Source organism: Triticum aestivum, chromosome 3B (assembly GCF_018294505.1).
Source record: "Triticum aestivum cultivar Chinese Spring chromosome 3B, IWGSC CS RefSeq v2.1, whole genome shotgun sequence".
NCBI lineage: Eukaryota > Viridiplantae > Streptophyta > Magnoliopsida > Poales > Poaceae > Triticum > Triticum aestivum.
The window spans coordinates 390,558,899-390,581,487 of record NC_057801.1 but is presented as its reverse complement, the minus strand read 5'-3'; positions in this window follow the sequence as shown (position 1 = coordinate 390,581,487).

Sequence of the window (22,589 nt, the reverse complement as noted above, 5' to 3'; positions counted from 1 at the left end):
TTGGGAACTACTCCAATGTTTTCGTTCACAGGAAAAGCATGCCACCCAAAATGTTTTTATCTCTACCTTATTCACTTTGAGCTCTGGCACCTCTACAAATCCCTACTTCCCTCTGCAAAGGGCTTTTCTATTTAATTTATGCAATTTTTATTTGAGTCTTCATCTTCTCTTATAAAGCACCAACTAAGGGGCACTATGATCGTACTTGAGCATTGGGTGTAGCTAATATGCGAGTATGTTTCATGAATGTATCAATGATTGGGCATAATGGGCTAGGGATAACTTGCTTTAGTGTTGATATTTTGAAAGACATGGTTGCTTATTGATATGCTTGAGTATTGAAATATTCATGTCAAAACTAGACTATTGCTTTGAATCATATAAAAGTCCAAATGTCCACTCTACTAGGAAAATAATATGTGATGAACATGTTAGGCAGCATTCCACATCAAAAATTATGTGTTTTTATCATTTACCTACTCGAGGACGAGCAGGAATTAAGCTTGGGGATGCTGATTCGTCTCCAATGTATCTAGAATTTTTTATTGTTCCATGTTGTTATATTATCATTCTTGGATGTTTTACAATCATTTTATGGCAACTTTATGTCATTTTTTTGGGACTAACCTATTGACATAGTGCCTAGTGCCAGTTGTTGTTTTTTTGCTTGTTTTTTACTTCGCGGAAAATCAATACCAAATGGAGTCCAAACGCAGCGAAACTTTTGGAGATTTTTTCTGGACGAGAAGACACAAGTTGGGCAAAAAAGTACCATAGGGGGGCTCTGAGGAGAGCACAACCCACCTGGGCACGCCTGGGGGCCCAGGCGCGCTCTAGTGGGTTGTGCCCGCCTCAACCGCCTCCCGCGCCGCCTCTTTGCTCGATAAATACCCCAATATTCCAGAAACCCTAGGGGAGTCGACAAAACAAAATTCCAGCCGCCGCAAGTTCCAGAAACCACAGACCCAATCTAGACACCATCATAGAGGGGTTCATCATCCTCATTTGTGCCTCTTCGATGATGCGTGAGTAGTTCATTGTAGACCTACGGGTCCGTAGTTAGTAGCTAGATGGCTTCCTCTCTCTCTTTTGATTATCAATACATTGGTCTCTTGGAGATCTATTTGATATAACTCTTTTTACAGTGTGTTTGTTGGGATCTGATGAATTTTGAGTTTATGATCAGATCTATGTTTTTATCCATGAAAGTTATTTGAGTCTTTTGATCTCTTATATGCATGATTACCTATATTGTCGTGTTTGTTCTTCGAATCTTTGGTTAAGTTAGGCCGACTAGCTCGATTTTTCTTGCCATAGGAAGAGTTGCTTTGTGATGGGTTCGATCTTACGGTGCTCAATCCCACTAACAAAAGGGAAAATGCACGTATGTATCGTTGCTATTAAGGATATCAAGATGATGTCTATTCCTACATGAATAGATCTTGTCTACATCATGTCATCATTCTTATTGCATTACTCTGTTTTTCCATGAACTTAATACAGTAGATGCATGCTGGATAGCGGTCGATGTGTGGAGTAAGAGTGGTAGATGCAGGCAGGAGTCGGTCTACTAATCTTGGACGTGATGCCTATATAATGATCATTGCCTGGATATCGTCATAATTATTTGAAGTTCTATCAAATGCCCAACAGCAATTTGTTTACCCACCGTATGCTATTTTTCTCGAGAGAAGCCACTAGTGAAATCTATGGCCCCCGGGTCTCTTCTTTATCATATTTTCCTTCGAGATCTATTTTTATTCGCTTTTATTTTTAGATCTATTAATCAAAAAACCCAAAAATACCTTGCGGCAATTTATTGTTATTTATTTTATCTCACGTTCCTGCAAGATCTATTTATCCAATCTACAACGATTTTACCTATCTTTTTACCCCGGAGGGATTGACAACCCCACTTTTACGTCGGGTTGCAAGTATTTGTTCTTTGTGTGCAGGTACCCTTTGCATAGTGTTGTGTGGTTCTCCTACTGGTTCGATAACATTGGTCTCATCACTGATGGAAATACCTACCATAGTTGTGTTGCATCATCCCTTCCTCTTTGGGGAAATAGCGACATAGTTCAAGATGCATCATGTCCTCACCCATGATAGACGGGGCAGCGAGGCACGTATTGTATTTTTTTCATTAAGGATAAAAATACGGTGTTTATATCATATTGCTTGATTTTCTCCCTCTGCGTCGTGTCATCTTGTTTAAGGCATTACTCTCTTCTTACGAACTTAATACTCTAGATGCAGGCAGGAGTCGGTCGATGTGTGGAGTAATAGTAGTAGATGCAGGCAGGAGTCGGTCTACTTGACATGGACGTGATGCCTATATTCATGAGCATTGCCTTAGATATCTTCATAATTATGCGCTTTTCTATCAATTGCTCAACAGTAATTTGTTTACCCACCGTATGCTTTCTTCAAGAGTGAAGCCTCTAGTGAAACCTATGGCCTCCGGGTCAATTTTCCATCATATATTTTTGAATCTATAAACCAAAAAAATCAAAAAATACCTTTCTACACTTTATTTATATTTACTTTATTTTTCCTTTTATTTATCTTTTATATGTATTTCTATTAGATCTCACTTTTATTCGTGACCGTGAAGGGATTGACAACCCCTTTTTCGTATTGTGCGCAAGTGTTTGTTAGTTTGTGCAGGTGCGTACATTGGAGACTTGCTTGTGCCTCCTACTGGATTGATACCTTGGTTCTTAACTGAGGGAAATAATTATCTCTACTTTGCTGCATCACCATTTCCTCTTCAAGGGAAAAATCAACGCAAACTCAAGAAGTAGCAGGAAGAATTTTTGGTGCCGTTGCCGGGGAGGTTCTACATCAAGCCTACCAAGTACCAATCATAAACTCTCATCTCTTGCACTTACATTATTTGCCATTTTCCTCTCGTTTTCCTCTCCCCCACTTCTAAAAAGTTTTCAGAAAAACACAAAAATATTTGCCTTTTTATTCGCCTTCGTTTGTTCGTCTTTTTGTTTGCTTGTGTGTTAGATTGCTTGCTTGACTTCATGGTTAAACCCAAGAATATTTATTTTACTATATAATGTTGGAAAAAATTAAAAATAATACAAAAGCTTCATGTCCTTGCAATTTGGGCATAATAGTTTCTTTAGGAACAAACTTAAAGAACAAAAATCTATGATGGAATATATTAATAAAGAGTTTGATGATGTTACTAAGGAAATATATGGCCTTAAATCTCAGTTTGCTCATATTGAAAATTTAGTAGGCCAAATTTCTGACAAGCAAACCACTTTGGTAAATAAGATGGCCGCTAAACCGGAGTGGTTAAATAATGATGAAGATCTTAAAGTGATTGGTGTGACTCCTATTGAATATTTGTTTGCTAATATAAAACTTGATAAATATGGGACTGGAGATGAGTTAACTTTAGCTAGAAGGCGTCCCAATAATTTGGAGGGTGAGATCTTAACGAAAAAAATGATAAAAGTGGGATTGGCGAGGTCAAAACTTTAAGTAGCAATGAACCCACTCTTTTGGGTTCCAAGGACTTTAACTATGATAGGTTTTCTTTGATTGATTGCATTTCCTTGTTACAATCCATACTTAATTCACCTCATGCTTATAATCAAAATAAGGCTTTTACTAAACATATCGTTGATGTTGAAATCTTTTGAAGAAAAACTTGAGTTGGAAGTTTCAATCCCTAGAAACACTACAAAAAATACACTTCCATGATGATACGTGTCTGTCACAGTAGGTCACGTTTTTTATCATGCATGTACATCCATGAAGATTTTATGACAGAATCAAGATAGTCATACATGTGCTGTCGTAGAAGTGTTCCATGAGATTACCAAAATTATCATCACGGAAGTGTCCACTTCCATGACGATAAATCACACGTCATAGAAGTGCTTTCGTCAAGGGTGACCGACACGTGGCATCCACCATAACGGGTCGCCGTTAAGCTATTGCTACGTCTTGAGCTTGCGTTGGTTTTCCTTGAAGAGGAAACGGTGATGCAGCAATAGTAGCGTAAGTATTTCCCTCAGTTTTTTAGAACCAAGGTATCAATCCAGTAGGAGGCTCCTCAAAAGTCCCACGCACCTACACAAACAAACAAAGAACTCGCAACCAACGCAGTAAAGGGGTTGTCAATCCCTTCACGGCCACTTGCGAAAGTGAGATCTAATAGAGATAGTATGATAAGATAAATATATTTTTGGTATTTTATAATATAGATGCAAAAATTAAAGATGCAAATAAAAGTAGATTGAAAGCTTATATGATAAAAGATAGACCCGGGGGCCATAGGTTTCACTAGTGGCTTCTCTCAAGATAGCATAAGTATTACGGTGGGTGAACAAATTACTGTCGAGCAATTGATAGAAAAGCGAATAATTATGAGATTATCTAGGCATGATCATGTATATAGGCATCACGTCCGCGACAAATAGACCGACTCCTGCCAGCATCTACTACTATTACTCCACACATCGACGGACTCCTGCCTGCATCTAGAGTATTAAGTTCATAAAGAACAGAGTAAAGCATTAAGAAAGATGACATGATGTAGAGGGATAAACTCAAGCAATATGATATAAACCCCATATTTTTATCCTCGATGGCAACAATACAATACGTGCCTTTCTGCCCCTGCTGTCACTGGGAAAGGACACCTCAAGATTGAACCCAAAGCTAAGCACTTCTCCCATGGCAAGAAAGATCAATCTAGTAGTCCAAACCAAACTGATAATTCGAAGAGACTTGCAAAGATAACTCAATCATACATAAAAGAATTCAGAGGAGATTCAAATATTTCTCATAGATAAACTTGATCATAAACCCACAATTCATCGGATCTCGACAAACACACCGCAAAAAGAGTTTACATCGAATAGATCTCCACAAGAGAGGGGGAGAACATTGTATTGAGATCCAAAAAGAGAGAAGAAGCCGTCTAGCTAATAACTATGGACCCGAAGGTCTGTGGTAAACTACTCACAACTCATCGGAGGGGCTATGGTATTGATGTAGAAGCCCTCCGTGGTCGATTCCCCCTCCGGCGGAGCGCCGGCAAAGGCTCCAAGATGGGATCTCATGAATACAGAAGGTTACGACGGTGGAAATTGTGTTTCATTGGCTCCCTGGATGTTTTCGGGGTATGTAGGTATATATAGGAGGAAGAAGTACGTCAGTGGCTGCCTGTGGGGTCCAGGAGATAGGGGCGCGCCCAGAGGGGGTGGGCGCGCCCTCCTGTCTCCTGGCCGCCTCGCAAGCTTCTTGACTTGCACTCTAAGTTCTCTGGATCATGTTCGTTCCAAAAATCACGCTCCCGAAGGTTTCATTCCATTTGGACTCCATTTGATATTCCTTATCTTCGAAATACTGAAATAGGCAAAAAAACAGCAATACGGGTTGGGCCTCCGGTTACTAGGTTAGTCCCAAAAATGATATAAATGTGTAAAATAAACCCCATAAACATCCAAAAGGGGTAATATAATAGCATGGAACAATCAAAAATTATAGATACGTTGGAGACATATCAAGCATCCCCAAGCTTAATTCCTGCTCGTCCTCGAGTAGGTAAATGATAAAAACAGAATTTTTGATGTGGAATTCTACCTAGCATAATTATCAATGTAATTTTCTTCATTGTGGCATGAATGTTTAGATCCAAATGATTCAAGATAAAAGCTTATAAAACATAAAAATAATAATGCTTCGACGCATACTAACAAATAATTATGTCCTATCAAAATAGCATAGCCAAAGAAAGCTTATCCCTACAAAATCATATAGTTAGGCCATGCTTCATTTTCATTACACAAAATACTCCCATCATGCACGACCCCGGTTTCAGCCAAGCAATTGATTCATACTTCTTAACGCGCTTCAGCTTTTTCAACTCTTACGCAATACATGAGCGCAAGCCATGGACATAGCACTATGGTGGTATAAGGTGGTGGTTGTGAGGACAAAAAGAGGGATAAGATAGTCTCACATCAACTAGGCGTATCAACGGGCTATAGAGATGCCCATCAACAGATATCAATGTGAGTGAGTAGGGATTTCCATGCAATGGATGCACTAGAGCTATAAATATATGAAAGCTCAACAAAAGAAACTAAGTGGGTGTGCATCCAACTTGCTTGCTCACGAAGACCTAGAGCATTTTGAGGAAGCCCATCATTGGAATATACAAGCCAAGTTCTATAATGAAAAATTCCCACTTAGTATATGAAAGTGACAACATAGGAGACTCTCTATCATGAAGATCATGGTGCTACTTTGAAGCACAAGTGTGGAAAAAGAGATAGTAGCATTGTCCCTTCTCTCTTTTTCTCTCATTTTTTTTTCTTTTCTCCTGTTTTTTCTTTTTTTTTGGCCTTCTTTTTTTTCTTTTTGGTCTTTCTCTTTTTTTTGTAAAGTCCGAAGTCTCATCCCGACTTGTGGGGGAATCATAGTCTTCATCATCCTTTCCTCACTGAGACAATGCTCTAATAATGAAGATCATCACACTTTTATTGATTTACAACTCAAGAATTACAACTCAAAGCTAGAACAAGATATGACACTATATGAATGCATCCGACGGTGTACCGGGATATGCAATGAATCAAGAGCGACATGTACGAAAATTATAAAGGTGGCCTTGCCACAAATACGATGTCAACTACATGATCATGCAAAGAGCAATATGACAATGATGGAACGTGTCATAATAAACGGAACAGTGGAAAGTTGCATGGCAATATATCTCGGAATGGCTATGGAAACGTCATAATAGGTAGGTATGGTGGCTGTTTTGAGTAAGGTAAATAATGGGTGCATGATACCGGCGAAAGTTGCGCGGTATAATAGAGGCTAGCAAAGTGGAAGGATGAGTGTGCGTATATCCATGGACTCACATTAGTCATAAAGAACTCATATACTTATTGCAAAAGTCTACTTGCCCTCGAAGCAAAGTACTACTACGCATGCTCCTAGGGGAAGGGTTGGTAGGAGTTAACCATCGCGATATCCCGACCTCCACACATAAGGAAGACAATCAAAAGAGCACCTCATGCAACAAATTTTTCACACAACTTTTACCATACGTGCATGCTACGGGACTTGCCAACTTCAACACAAGTATTTCTCAATTTCATAATTACCCACTAGCATGACCCTAACATTACTACCTTTATATCTCAAAACAATTATCAAGTATCAAATTGATAATAGCATCCAATTCACTTCCTATGATAGTTTTTATTATACCCAACTTGGATGCTCATCATTCTAGGACCAAATTTGTAACCATAGCAAATACCATGCTGTTCTAAAAGGCTCTCAAAATAATATAAGTGAAGCATGAGAGACTAGCAATTTCTTCAAAATTAATCCACCACCGTGCTCTAAAAGATATAAGTGAAGCACTAGAGCAAAAACTATCAAGCTCAAAAGATATAAGTGAAGCACATAAAGTATTCTAGCAAATTCTAATCGAGTGGGCTTCTCCCAAAAGGTGTGTACAGCAAGGATGATTGTGGTAAACTAAAAATCAAAGACTAATATAATACACGACGCTCCAAGCAAAACACATATCATGTGGCGAATAAAAATATAGCTCTGAGTAAAGTTACCAATGAACGAAGACGAAAGAGGAGATGCCTTCCCGGGGCATCCCCAAGCTTAGGCTTTTGGCTATTCTTGAATATATTGGGGTGCCATGGGCATCCCCAAGCTTAGGCTCTTGCCACTCCTTATTCCATAGTCCATTAAAGCTTTACCCAAAACTTGAAAACTTCACAACACAAAACTCAACAGGAAATCTTATAAGCTCCGTTAGTGAAAGAAAACAGAACCACCACATAAGGTAATGTAATGAACTCATTCTTTATTTATTTTGGTGTTAAACCTACTGTATTCCAACTTCTCTATGGTTTATAAACTATTTTACTAGCCATAGATGCATCAAAATAAGCAAACAACACAGGAAAAACAGAATCTGTCAAAAACAGAACAGTCTGTAGAAATCTGTAACTAACGCAAACTTCTGGAACTCTAAAACTCTTACCAAAATAGGAAGTCCTGGACAATGTGTCGACTGATCAGCAGCAAAAAGAATCAACGCAAAAGCACGTTTCTGTGATTTAACAAAACTAAATTCATGCGTGCAAAGTTTCTGTTTTTCAGCAGAATCAAATCAACTATCATCATAGGTTATCCTATAGGTTCTACTTGGCACAAACACTAATTAAAAGATAAAAACACATCTAAAGAGAAGGTAAATGCAAAATTTATTACTAAACAGGAACAAAAACAAAAAACACAAATAAAATTGGGTTGCCTCCCAACTAGCGCTATCATTTAACGCCCCTAGCTAGGCATAAAAGCGAAGATAGATCTAAGTAGTGCCATAATAATAAGATAGATGTTGAAAGCTCATCTCATATTCTCTATGTTCACCAGCAAGTTTTCTTTGAGGCAAGCAAAAGTAATCAAAAGGGCTAAATTTAGCGGGACAAAAGTCCCCAAGATCAATCTCAGGAGGAACGGGTTCCTCCTTTGGCCCTTCATAATGCACAACTAATTCATCACTAAAAGCATTCTTTTGGCAAAATCTTGTGAGCCTATACTCAAGAGAGTATCCTAGTTCATTATTTCGAAGAGCAAAATCATTATTAAGTTCGGAAATTCTATCAACCAAGACGTTGGTAGGAACCATTTTTCTAAGGTTTTCATTGAAAGCAACATAGTCCGAAGATTGAAAACGCCTAATTTCCTCTTGATCAAAGAGGATCGCCTCTATGGGAGGACGACCGGAGTCCACCCTATAGTGCGCAAAGATTTCTTTGGCCTCTCTTATAATAAATCTAAACTCATGAGCCAAAAAGATAGTAACAGTGCGCTTAACAGAAGAATGCTCAATATTGGAAAATTCTAGGAAAATTCTTTGTATGCAAGGATGCATATGCATAAATTGTCTTTCAAGTTCAACTACAAGCATAGCGATAGCATCTGCAAGACTACTAGTTCTATGAAGAATAGAACCACCCATGGAAGGTAAAGCACCGGCACAAGTAAAGAAATCTTGAATAACACATTTTCCAATGATGTTACCACTACCGATTCGAAACTTTTTAGTATGCAAGATAGGGGGTTCTTCAGCTGGAGCCTCAGAATTTTCCATGTTATCATTATTGTCCATATCGATGAGCCTCCCCAATTTCAGACATAACGGCAAACAAAAACAAGGAGCAAGAAAGCAAGCGAAAGAGAGAGGAGGAGATTGGGAAAGAGAGGGCGAATAAAACGGCAAGGGTGAAGCGGGGGAGAGGAAAACGAGATGCAAATGGCAAATAATATAAATGCGAGGGAGATGAGTTTGTGATGGGTACTTCGTATGTCTTGACTTGAGCGAAGACATCCACGGCAACGGCGCCAGAAATCCTTCTTACTACGTCTTGAGCTTGCGTTGGTTTGCCTTGAAGAGGAAAGGGTGATGCAACAATAGTAGCGTAAGTATTTCCCTCAGTTTTTGAGAAACCAAGGTATCAATCCAGTAGGAGGCTCCTCAAAAGTCCCACGCACCTACACAAACAAACAAAGAACTCGCAACCAATGCAATAAAAGGGGTTGTCAATCCCTTCACGGCCACTTGCAAAAGTAAGATCTGATAGAGATAGTATGATAAGTTAAATATATTTTTGGTATTTTATAATATAGATGCAAAAGGTAAAGATGCAAATAAAAGTAGATTGAAAGCTTATATGATAAAAGATACACCCGGGGGCCATAGGTTTCACTAGTGGCTTCTCTCAAGATAGCATAAGTATTACGGTGGGTGAAAAAATTACTGTCGAGCAATTGATAGAAAAGCGAATAATTATGAGATTATCTAGGCATGATCATGTATATAGGCATCACGTCCGCGACAAGTAGACCGACTCCTGCCTGCATCTACTACTATTACTCCACACATCGACCGACTCCTGCCTGCATCTAGAGTATTAAGTTCATAAAGAACAGAGTAACGCATTAAGAAAGATGACATGATGTAGAGGGATAAACTCAAGCAATATGATATAAAGCCCATCTTTTTATCCTTGATGGCAACAATACAATACGTGCCTTGCTGCCCCTGCTGTCACTGGGAAAGGACACCGCAAGATTGAACCCAAAGCTAAGCACTTCTCCCATGGCAAGAAAGATCAATCTAGTAGGCCAAACCAAACTGATAATTCGAAGAGACTTGCAAAGATAACTCAATCATACATAAAAGAATTCAGAGGAGATTCAAATATTTCTCATAGATAAACTTGATCATAAACCACAATTCATCGGATCTCGACAAACACACCGCAAAAAGAGTTTACATCGAATAGATCTCCACAAGAGAGGGGGAGAACATTGTATTGAGATCCAAAAAGAGAGAAGAAGTCGTCTAGCTAATAACTATGGACCCGAAGGTCTATGGTAAACTACTCACAACTCATCATAGGGGCTATGCTATTGATGTAGAAGCCCTCCGTGGTCGATTCCCCCTCCGGCGGAGTGCCGGCGAAGGCTCCAAGATGGGATCTCATGAATACAGAAGGTTACGATGGTGGAAATTGTGTTTTGTTGGCTCCCTGGATGTTTTCGGGGTACGTAGGTATATATAGGAGGAAGAAGTACGTCGGTGGCTGCCTGTGGGGCCCAGGAGATAGGGGCATGCCCAAAGTGGGTGGGCGCGCCCTCCTGTCTCCTGGCCGCCTCGCCAGCTTCTTGACTTGCACTACAAGTTCTCTGGATCACGTTCGTTCCAAAAATCATGCTCCCGAAGGTTTCATTCCATTTGGACTCCATTTGATATTCCTTTTCTTCAAAATACTGAAATAGGCAAAAAAAACAGCAATACAGGTTGGGCCTCCGGTTAGTAGGTTACTCCCAAAAATGATATAAATGTGTAAAATAAAGCCCATAAACATCCAAAAGGGGTAATATAATAGCATGGAACAATCAAAAATTATAGATACGTTGGAGACGTATCAGCTATCGGGCCTGATTTTTTATTCAATAACCCGTTAACAGCCCGGACCAATGTTGGTTTTCCATGTGTAAAATTGTCATTGGCCGAAGGAAACATGTGTCAGCTCGTCATTGAGTCAGATAGGCGCCTATGATATAAAGCCCAACACTGGCCCATTTAGCTTACAAAGGCCGGCCTGTTCGACTTGGTCAAAAGTTAGCGAGCCGGACCATGAAAAGCTTGTTAATGGTTTGTTCGCATATAGCCCATTTTACGGCCCGGTAAGTCACAACCCGTTAGGGCCTTCCCAAAACCGGCCCAACAGCATCATGTGGGCCATCGAATATAACACCAACCTGTTTCACTTTCAGCCCATGTATGGCCCACGACGTCTTCCAAGCCATATGAGGCCTTCCATATCTTTAGGCCCTTGAGTGGCCCACGGTGACTCTGGCCCATAATGAACAGTAAATTTCTTTGTACCCATTAACGTCCCATGATTTCCTTGGGCCATTTCTAGCTCGTGTTAGCTTTCGGCCTACTGACGGCCCATACGTTCTTGGGCTCCTTTCTGGCCCTCGATTACTTCTGGCCCGTTAGTGGCTTGTTCCCCTAATGGGCCAAATTCGGCCCATGATTAGAATCAGCCCGTTTGTGGCCTATTAACCCGTTGTGCCATTTCCAGGCTGTCCTATATTCTGGCCCATTAACGACCCGTTATGCCTGTGACAGAATTAAGCCTTTGCTGTCTTCCAGCCTATTAATGACCCGTTACCGTGCTGTCCCGATACCAATTACGCCTATTTACGGCCCATGTGGACCCATTTATCCGACAGCCCAAGGCCCACTGATTCTACGACCCGTTGGAGGCCCATTTATCCAATGGCTCGTTGAGGCCCATAAACGGCCCGTAGGAGGCCCATGGATCCTACGGCATGTAGCAGGCTCAAGGTTACCATGGTCCGTATATGGCCCATGGTTGTTGCGGCCACTAGAAAACCAGGGAAAAAGAAGACTAGGAAACAAATAAGCTCGAAACTAACGCTGGGCTATTAAGACGATTGCACAGATTACATCCACTAGGCATCAAAGTTCGCCACCAGTGCAAATATAGGGAACACCCTACACTATACAAAAAATGGCTTGCTGTTTTATTCAGTCGATGGCTGGACATTAAGAACAAATTTTGTATCGCAACAAAACAAATTACAACCATAAAACAAAAGGAAGGTTGGCAAGAAAGTTAATAGTCTGGCAGATAAATGCACCACCAGAAGTTCAGAACCTCAGTTCATTTGACCTGACTGATATGTTTTCATGTTGTACTGTCCGATGGAGCACCATAACCTTCGCCTTCTTTTGTCCTAGACTCCTGAACAACATAGCAAATGTCTGATAGTCTGGTTTCAAAACCATGCATATCTTGACGACATTGAACAATGGATGTCCTTGTTTCACACAGGGTCTCTATTAGGGAATGGACTTGTGTCCGGAGCGCGGATATAACATTGTTTTGAGCTTGCATATCTTGATCATTAGGAAGTTTGGATGAGATTGCCTTAACAACCAACCCAGTATTACACAGGAACATGCTTTTGGCACTGTTAGTGGACAGGTACTGACCCACTACAGCAAGAGGTGGCATTGCGGTTATAGTTGCCTCGTCACCTTTAGAAGGTGGCGGTTCCACCATTTTTTTCATACCTTGCTGAAAAGTTGAGTTTTTACATTAGTACTACCAGAACAGAAGATATTAAGGAGGCAGCAAAACCGAACAAAATAGCTTTGGTCTATATACAAAACTTATTTTGGTGAACCCATGTAAAATATTAGTTGTATTTTATAGCAAAGTACATAATAAAACCAGGTTCCAAACATATGACTCTGTACCATGGCTAATGTATTGTGTATTTCTTCACATTGGATTGACAACTAAGGATAGAGAGACAAAGTTTATAATACGATAAGCATAGTATGACATCATTCATATCACAAAACAACTGACAAACAAACATGCAATTGTAACATTGTGTGGCCAAGTCCAGCACAGAACTAGATTACAGATCAAGATCAAAGGAACGTCACTCCTATCTTTTAAACCTTGTAAGGTGCAATGATACGCTAAGACAATTGTGTATAAAATTGAAAAGGCATGAGGAGTAAGGACTTATAACAGCGGCTTTGACTGGTGTAGTCATGCCCTTCGTCTTGCTGGTGTGACAGTCCTTGAAGATATACACAACATTTTGTTGAAGTACATTTTAGTCCTTGCGGGCTTTCCTCTACATTTGGAACAAGTCAATATAGATCTGATAATATGGCACAGCGAAAAGAGTGAAACAACAACTAATTACAAGAGCCTCGTAGTGTGCAATATAGCTATGAGATCCTATCGTCTGTTGGAATTTCACTTTCGTACAGTTCGCCTTGTTCTTTGAACAGTTCACCTACAAGAAGATAGATTTGTGAGGCACATGCGTAAATAGGAGTTCAACATGTGATCATATCACATATATATATAACATACTTGATACTTTGGATCAGACGAGTGTTTAACGAGGCCTCTCCAGTCTTCATCCAATATATTTTCCACTGGAGATGTTTGTGCAAGTTCACTGTCAGCCTTGCCTTCAAAGTGAGTTTTCCTCAAGTTATACCGATACTGTCGCAGTGTAGACTTGAAAACATGGGTGCAAGCTTGTCTGGTTGCATCATCTTGGTTATCCAACTTGAACCTCGTCTATTGAGAATTATGGGAGTCTCCTCATCAGCAACCTAGAAAGTATGGGACAGAGCAAGACCATATTACTAGTTTCCATACATAATTGTAACACCCCGATAATCATGCTACAGTAAACCCCTGTTTATGATGCCAGGTCATTAAATTAAAATTTTCCTAAAAATCTCACTTGTTTCAAACTAAGTTCAAATACAAATTCAAATAACAAATCAACTATAGTTTCATAAAGAAGTGAATAAAAAAAGTTCAAAATGTTACAAGTATTCGGTAAGTAATTTTCATGTAAAAACTAACAACCTTTGAATTGTTAAAAGGCCCCTAACCTAATTAAAATAGTACCAGCAGCAAATTAATTAACAAATTCAATTTCTAAAATTATTAAACAATTGCTATTGCCCTAAAACTTTTTGTGCACTCCTAGAATGTTAACTAGTATTTATGTTCCAAGTTTCAAGTTAAAGAAAAGGCCATCTACTAGCTAAACTAAAATGCAAATCGGAGAAGAAGAAACAAAAAACAGAAAAAGCCGAAAGGACTACGCTATGCATTTGGCCCAGAAACTGCCACAGTGCGGCCCAGCCCGAGTCACGTCGTCTCCCACCTCTCTCCTTGTGTGTCAACGTGCGCACGGTTTAGATCATGCTCACCGGCTGGATCGGCGCCACCGAGACGCTACAGGGCGCCAGGCGGGGATAAGTGCCCCACCCTAATCCCTTGGAAAAACCCTAGTCTCTCCTTCCTCTCCCCCTGCTTGTTCTCTTCCCTCAATCTCCACCGAACGGAGCCAAAGTTGCCGCCATCGTTGCCATGCTCCGGGGCCTCCTCGATCTGCTGTGAGGCGGCCAAGAGGATCGCCGCGGTCGACCACATCCTCTCCCTGCTTCAATTTGAGCGGAGGCGTCGCTACACCGTCGCCATCACCATCACATCCGCCCACGCCGTCGTCCACCTCCCTGACCGGCCGTGGATCCGCTGCTCCGATGTCTTCCGACCTCCCCGAGCCCGTTGCCACTCCCTACAACAGCCTCGTGAGCCCCCTCCCTCAATCCCCCCTGCTGCTACGCTGCCATTTCCCTCCCCGCCTGCTGCTGTTGCCTAGGTTGTCAGAATCATGATTCTGAATCGGAACAGAGCTCCAATGGCAGGATCCCAAATCATAGAATCTTCACTATCAGGATCGTAAAAATGTAGATTCTATGAACCAAAATCGTAGAATCAGAGGTGTTAGTTTGGATCATAAAGTCGTAGAATCGTACAATAGAATCGCGATTCTGACAAACTTGGATGTTGCTGACTGCTACCGCCACCGCCGGCTTCGCGCGCCTACACCGCCCGCCCTGCCTCGCGCCGCCGGCGCCTGGCCCCCTTCGCCGACCACGCCCTCGCCCCGCCACCTCCCTCTTCACCCTGTGCCTCCCCACCAGGCCCGCTCGCGCCCGCGTCGCCTGTAGCCGCCCCCGCTCGCCCCTGACCATGCTTCGCCCGCACCCTGCAGTCGCCGACCGCGCCCTTGGTCGCGGCCTTGCCGCCGCCTCCCTAGCACCCATGCGCCGTAGCCCCTGCTCCGCCTCCCCCTACTGCTGCTGCCCGCCTGAGGCTGCTGCCGCTGCTTGCTGACGCTGCTGCTGGCCGTGAGCTCCACCGCCTGCACCTGCTCGCGCGCCCTCCTCCCGCGCCTCGCGCGTGCTCGTCCACCGGCTGCCGCTCCCGCTTGTCTTGCCCGCCCCCTGCGCCGCGCACGCCGGCCCTAGCCGCAGCTGCTACCACAGCCGACCGCCCCCGTGACCCGTCGCATCTCCTGGGGCCCGGCCGCCATGCACAGCGCGCGTGCGTGCCCGACCTGGGTGGTCGGCTGGTTTAATTAGGGGGCCTAACCCCCTGCTGACCCCCTCCACTAACATGTGGGCCCGCGTCATTTAACTAAAAGAATTCCCCCTGTGACACTCACCACTGGACCCCCACAAGTTAATTAGATTAAATAATTGTGTTTAAAAAATGTTAATTGGCATGTGTCCATGACACCTGGGCCCCACTACCCAGGTTTGACCAGTCAACAGTTGACTAGTCAACTGTGACTGTACTAATTGACTGGGTCGACCCAGCCCCCTGGCCCCACATGTCATTGACAGCTGCTAGCCCCTGCTGAGTATAAAATGTATATTCTGTTTTTAATTCGATTTAATAATAAATCTAGGAATTTTAGAAAAACTTTAAAACTTTAGAAAATCATAGAAATTAAACCGTAGCTCGGATCGAAAAACTTTGAACTTGAATGTTGCTTAGAACAACGAGACGAATCCGGATACGCAGCCCGTTCGTTAGCCACACGTCCCTAGCATAGCGAGCATGCAACATTTCACCTCCGGTTCATCTGTCCGAAAACGCGAAACACCAATGATACTTTCCTGGATATTTCTCCCCTTCACCTGTATCACCTTCTATCGCGTTAAGGCACACCTAGCACCGCTCATTGTCATGTCTTGCATAATCATGCTTATGTTTGCATTATATTTATTGTTTCTCCCCCCTCTTCTCTCCGGTAGACTACAAGACTGACGCTGCTACTGCCCCGTTCAACTACGGAGTTGACGACCCCTCCTTCTTGCCAGAGCAACCAGGCAACCCCCCCCCCCCCTGATCACCAGATATCACCTATTATTCCCTCTACTGCTTGCATTAGAGTAGTGTAGCATGTTACTGTTCGGTAAATCCTATTCTGTTGCATAGCCTGTCATTGTTGCTACAGTTGTTGATACCTTACATGCAATCCTAAATGCTTAGTATAGGATGCTAGTTTATCATCTGTGTCCCTACATTCTTGTCCGTCTGCCTTGTTATACTATTGGTCTGTGATCACTCGAGAGGTGATCACGGGTTTATACTATACATACATAGTATACATATGGTGACTGAAGTCGGGTCGGCTCGTAGAGTACCCGCGAGTGATTCACGGGTTGGGGGCTGAAAGGACATTTGTCCCGACGGTCCTCTGTGTGCATCTTTGTGGCGGAGCGACAGGGCTGGTTGAGAGCACCTAGGTGGGAGGTGGGCCTGGCCCTGGTCGATATCCGCGGTTACTTGAAAATAACACGCTTAACGAGATCTTGGTATTTGATCCGAGTCTGGCCACTGGCCTATACGCACTAACCAACTACGCGGGAATAGTTATGGGCACTCGACGTCGTGGTATCAGCCGAAGCCTTCTTGATGTCAGCGACTGAGCGGCGCGCTCCGAATTGGACTGGAATGCCTGCTCTTGTATTAGGGAGGCTAGGTCTGCTTCCGGCTGCCCTCGCAACATGCAGGTGTGCAATGGGCGATGGGCCCAGACCCCTGCACGCATAGGATTTAGACCGGCGTGCTGACCTCTTTGTTGTGCCTAGGTGGGGCTGCAACGTGTTGTTCTTCCGAAGCCGGGCATGACCCAGCAAAGTGTGTCCGTCCAGAGGGATCGAACGTGTTGGGAAATGTGGTGCGCCCCTGCAGGGAAGTTTATCCATTCGAATAGTCGTGTCCCTCGGTAAAAGGACGACCCGGAGTTGTACCTTCACCTTATGATAATTAGAACCGGATACTTAATAAAACACACCTAGACAAGTTCCAGAGAAAACCCGGTGATCGCTTTCCCACAGGGCGACAAGGGGAGGATTGCCGAGTAGGATTATGCTATGTGATGATACCTGGTGGACTTCAATCTACTCTCTTCTACATGCTGCAAGATGGAGGCTGCCAGAAGCGTAGTCTTCGATCAGACTAGCTATCCCCCTCTTATTCTGGCATTCTGCAGTTCAGTCCACCGATATTGCCTCTTTACACATATACACATGCATATGTAGTGTAGATCCTTGCTTGCGAGTACTTTGGATGAGTACTCACTGTTGCTTTGCTCCCTCTTTTCCCCCTTTTCCCTCTTCTTCTCGGATGCCGCAACCAGACGTTGGAGCCCAGGAGCCAGACGCCACCATCATCCACGACTCCTACTACACTGGAGGTGCCTACTTCTACGTGTAGGCCGCTGACGACGACCAGGAGTAGTTTAGGAGGGTCCCAGGTAGGAGGCCTGTGCCTCTTTCGACCTGTATCCCAGTTTGTGCTAGTCATCTTATGGCAATTTGTTTAACTTATGTCTGTACTCAGATACTGATGCTTCCGCTGACTCGTTTAAGTTCGAGCACTTGTATTCGAGCCCTCGAGGCCCCTGGCTTGTAATATGATGCTTGTATGACTTATTGTACTTTTAGCGTTGTGTTGTGATATCTTCCCGTGAGTCCCTGATCTTGATCGTACACATTTGTGTGCATGATTAGTGTATGATTGAATTGGGGCGTCACAAGTTGGTATCATAGCCGACTCCCTGTAGGAATCCCCCTTTCTAGCTCCTTGGCCAAAGTTGAGTCTAGTCACAACAAAACTTTTACTAACATGACTATGTGTCTTACGGGTCCATGTCGCCATTGGGTGGTATTAGGATCTTTTACTCCTCTTCTATACTCTGGGACTCTGATATCTCTTATATTCGTGTCAAATGATTTTACTAACTCCGACTCTAGGTTCTCGTAACTACTTCCTCCCGAAGAGGCCTTCAGTTCAGATGATCGCCTGCTTCATGAGAAGATTTCGATGATACTCTTCGATGTATTCTCGAGACCCTTGTGCCCATCGCCGATGCTTTTCCCTACCACCGTTGTATCCTTATGGAACCTACACTTCCCGTTCATATATCCTTTCCCAATTGATCTTGTTATTACAAGATACCATGAAACATTTTCCTATATTCTGAGAAACCCTTCGTGTCTACTGCCTTGCAGTTCTATGCCACCTGAATACCCCCTACGGATAATTCCTCGTACATACTAAGTATCCGTTCTTCCCTCGTTGTTCATATGATTCACAAGATACATTGAAATACTATCTAATCTTCTGGTAATCCTATGCCCGCTATTGCCCTTCAAACACTTGTCTGCTTGCATTATGGTTGTGTTCCATTTGTCTAGCAATATTTGTTAGTATCCTTTGTCATTACCATTTCGAGTCCCTTTATTCAATATGTTGAGAATGCTTGCAATCCTTAATTAGATCCTAGAATTCATCCTTCCGGCTCAGACATCATTTTAAGCATGAGTTGGATCTCGACCAATCAATCTTAAGCCTACTCAACTTATCCATCATTAATCAGAGCATTTGCTTCTGACCCCTTGATATGGAATTCATAATTCCTTTGCAATTGAGCTTTAATTAGTCAGTTGTTTCCATCTTCTAATCTCCTGGCATTTGAGTACCGATGCTCACATCAGATCCTTTGTGGACCACCAGATCCTTTATTGGATTTCATACAACAACGTCCTTCATATTCAATAACCTTGTGAGCCTTTCCACTTGTATATAATGCCTTTGGTAAATTGTATCCTCTACTTTGTCAACCATGCTCTACTTTCGAGCTTGTCTTATTGTACTCCTGAAGTTGTGGTATATGTTCCTAAGATGCCCCGATGGGTTGAGCCTATGTCTTCCCTAATCTGTGTGAACTCGAGAGTTTTCACGAGTCATACTCTTCTGGTATTTTGCCAGATAAAATTTCAACGCCATAACTTTATCGAACGCGAGGAGTGAATGAAAGGTTATGCATTGGAGAAGTGGGAGTCGACCTTGAACTTTGCGTTCATGCCCATGGAAACGATATAGATCCTATCATGGAAGCTCCTTGTAATAATAATTACCCCCTTGATATAATATCATCTCGTGTTTGTGAATTGATCCCTTTATGATTGTGGTTCCAACCATACTTCTCCTTGATTCCATTTCTCAAACGAGTTGAAACACTTGCCTTTTGCAGATCAATACATCTCTGCAACCTCTATTTTTGATCTTCATTCGAGTATTACCCTCTGGTATCTCGAGGATATCGTGCCATTGCACTACCTCTAATAAGTTCTTTATCAAGTATTACTTCTCATCGATTTCAGTTATTCCCCGTGTTCTGAGTTTTTTATCACTCAGGAACACCGTACCAACTAGGGAATCGAGTCCACTCTACGATTCAATAACTCTTAATAATCTTTGTGACTTATGAGAGTTTGTACTCGATCATGTCATTCCCAGTCAATTGGCTACATCATCATCATCGTGCTAAAGATTGATCGTACTACCTATGTCCTTCATCCCCAGAACACAATCTTGACAGTGCGCTAAGCTACATCGAGCTTTCAACATCATATTGTTTGTCTTGAAAGGAAACTCTAACTCTAAGAGTGCATCTTATCTGTGGTTCAAATAACCTTTCGCTTCACTATTCCTTTGCTTGATGTCGTCGATGATCAATTACATCTTCATGAAACCCCTCGACAAAACGTGTCAGGATTAGCATTAACATTTTAACTTCTTCCGATATATCAATTGAGTTCATGATGAGAAATTCCATGCTTGCCCCTCGATGACATATGTTATCATCAACCACATGCATGCCTTCTTTCCAAACACAGACTTGGTCTTGTTTTGGTTGAACCTTAAGCTCCTTGCTATCCAGCTTATGTTATGTTCTACCTTGGAGTATTACCGCCTTTTAATTCAAGGGTGTTGTGAGAATTGCTCCACCTCTTAAGAATTCTTGATATAGTAATACTTCTCGCCGTCTCCGTTCATTACTAGGTTCCCGTGTTGTTTCTGACCGGAATACCGACAAATGGATTGCGATGTGTAAATTCAAAACTTCTAACAACCGTATTGCTTGTAAGTTAATGATCGATAATATCATGCTTGTGTGTTGGCTATTGAATTAACATTCTAACATAGATCATGCTACCTAGTCCAGATTTCCAGGTGCACTTTCAATCAATGTTTGATTGTGGATGTTCTCCACGAACATACTTCATTATATACTATGATATGTCCAATGCTATCACCTTGTTCTCTTAATTATGAAAATCCATGTTATGGAAATCTCGATGAATTGTTGCTGAGCCCATGGGCCCCATCCTAATCTTTTCCTTGCTGAAATTGTACGACTTATTTTATAAGTTGTTTCTGACGGATCCTTTGTGTATCCAAAGACTGACCTTTACCTGATGACCATGTCAATGCTATCTCGAAGCACGATTGTGGTACTCCATTCATCAACAAGAACATTGGCAGTGCAATGTTAAATGTTTCTTGATCAAGTACCCAAACACCATTGTATGGGTAACATCGTGAGTTTCCCCGCCCTTTTCCCTAGTTGGTTAACTACTTGCAGTCATGTCATGATTATCATGCTCTGCTTGGCCTTGGAAAGGAGATACACCTAATACACATGTATACAACCTTTCCTTTCCATTGTTCTGTTTAAATCTGATAAACACATTTTCCTTTCCATTGTTTTGTTTAACCTTTCTTGTGATATGTATGATCTAAGCAGTATTTTTCCTGCTTATGCAAACACCTCGGTGCACAACTCTGCCAGTAAGACCTAGTTCCTATTGTTGATGACATTTCGGTAACCACCGATGGACAAGAACTTTGCCTACTGGTCCGCCTCGTTTCAACGAACAGGAAAATGGTTCTCTTCGTCCCTCACCCTTGGTACCAACATTGTTGCCAACAATACTGACAGACTATCCTCTGACATGCCTTGCTAACATGACCGTGCAAGCTGGCAGCACCCTTCCTGCTTTTAACCCACATGGTGGGCCCATAACCCACATGCCCCAGGATCGACACCTGACTATCCTATACCCCCCCCCATTGTTTCCAAAGTTATTCCTTGCGCGTGACCTCGTATGTAATTCACGAGCCACCTTTCGAGAGATCATCAATTTTGGTATCAGACGCAATACTTATTTTCGTTGCTCCGGACCCCTTTCACACTTTGTTTCAGGTATCGAACGATTGCCTACCCTCTCAAAACTTCTCATGGTACCTTCTTACTTTGCTCTTGATATTTCTTAAGTTTCAATTCGAGAGTTACTTTCCGGCACTTTCCCTGATGTTATCTACCAGATAAGCAACCTTATAAAGGTCCGTTCTTCCGAAGTCACCCCCTTGTCCTTTCGTAAGTACGATGGAGTTCCCGAAGAAAGGATGACAACTTCGTCACGACACCCTGATGTAGAGAAATGAAGACATCAACACAATGGATTGACCTCTTCGATAATAGCAACCAAGACAAGAAGACTTGTCAGAATTTCATAACCAAATCATTTCCCCTCATCCTACCTCTTAAATCTCGGGACGAGATTTCTTGTAGTGGAGGAGATTTGTAACACCCCGATAATCATGCTACAGTAAACCCCTGTATATGATGCCAGGTCATCATAATTAAAATTTTCCTAAAAAGCTCACTTGTTTCAAACTAAGTTCAAATACAAATTCAAATAACAAATCAACTATAGTTTCATAAGGCAGTGAATATTTTTTTTCAAAATGTTAGAAGTATTCAGTAAGTAATTTTCATATAAAAAATAACAACCTTTGAATTATTAAAAGGACCCTAACCTAATTAAAACAGTACCAACAGCAAATTAATTAACCAATTCAATTTCTAAAATTATTAAATAATTGCTATTGCCCTAAACTTTTTGTGCACTCCCGGAATGTTAACTAGTATTTATGTTCCAAGTTTAAAGTTGAACAAAAGTCATCTGCTAGCTAAACTAAAATGCAAATCAGAGAAGAAATTTAGGAAACAAAAAAAACAGAAAATGCCGAAAGGACTACGCTATGCATTTGGCCCAGAAACTGCCACAGTGAGGCCCAGCCTGAGTCAACATCGTCTCCCTCCTCTCTCCTTGCGTGCCAATGTGCGCATGGTTCAGATCGTGCTCACCGGCTGGATTGGCGCCACCGAGACGCTACAGGCCGCCAGGCAGGGATAAGTGCCCCACCCTG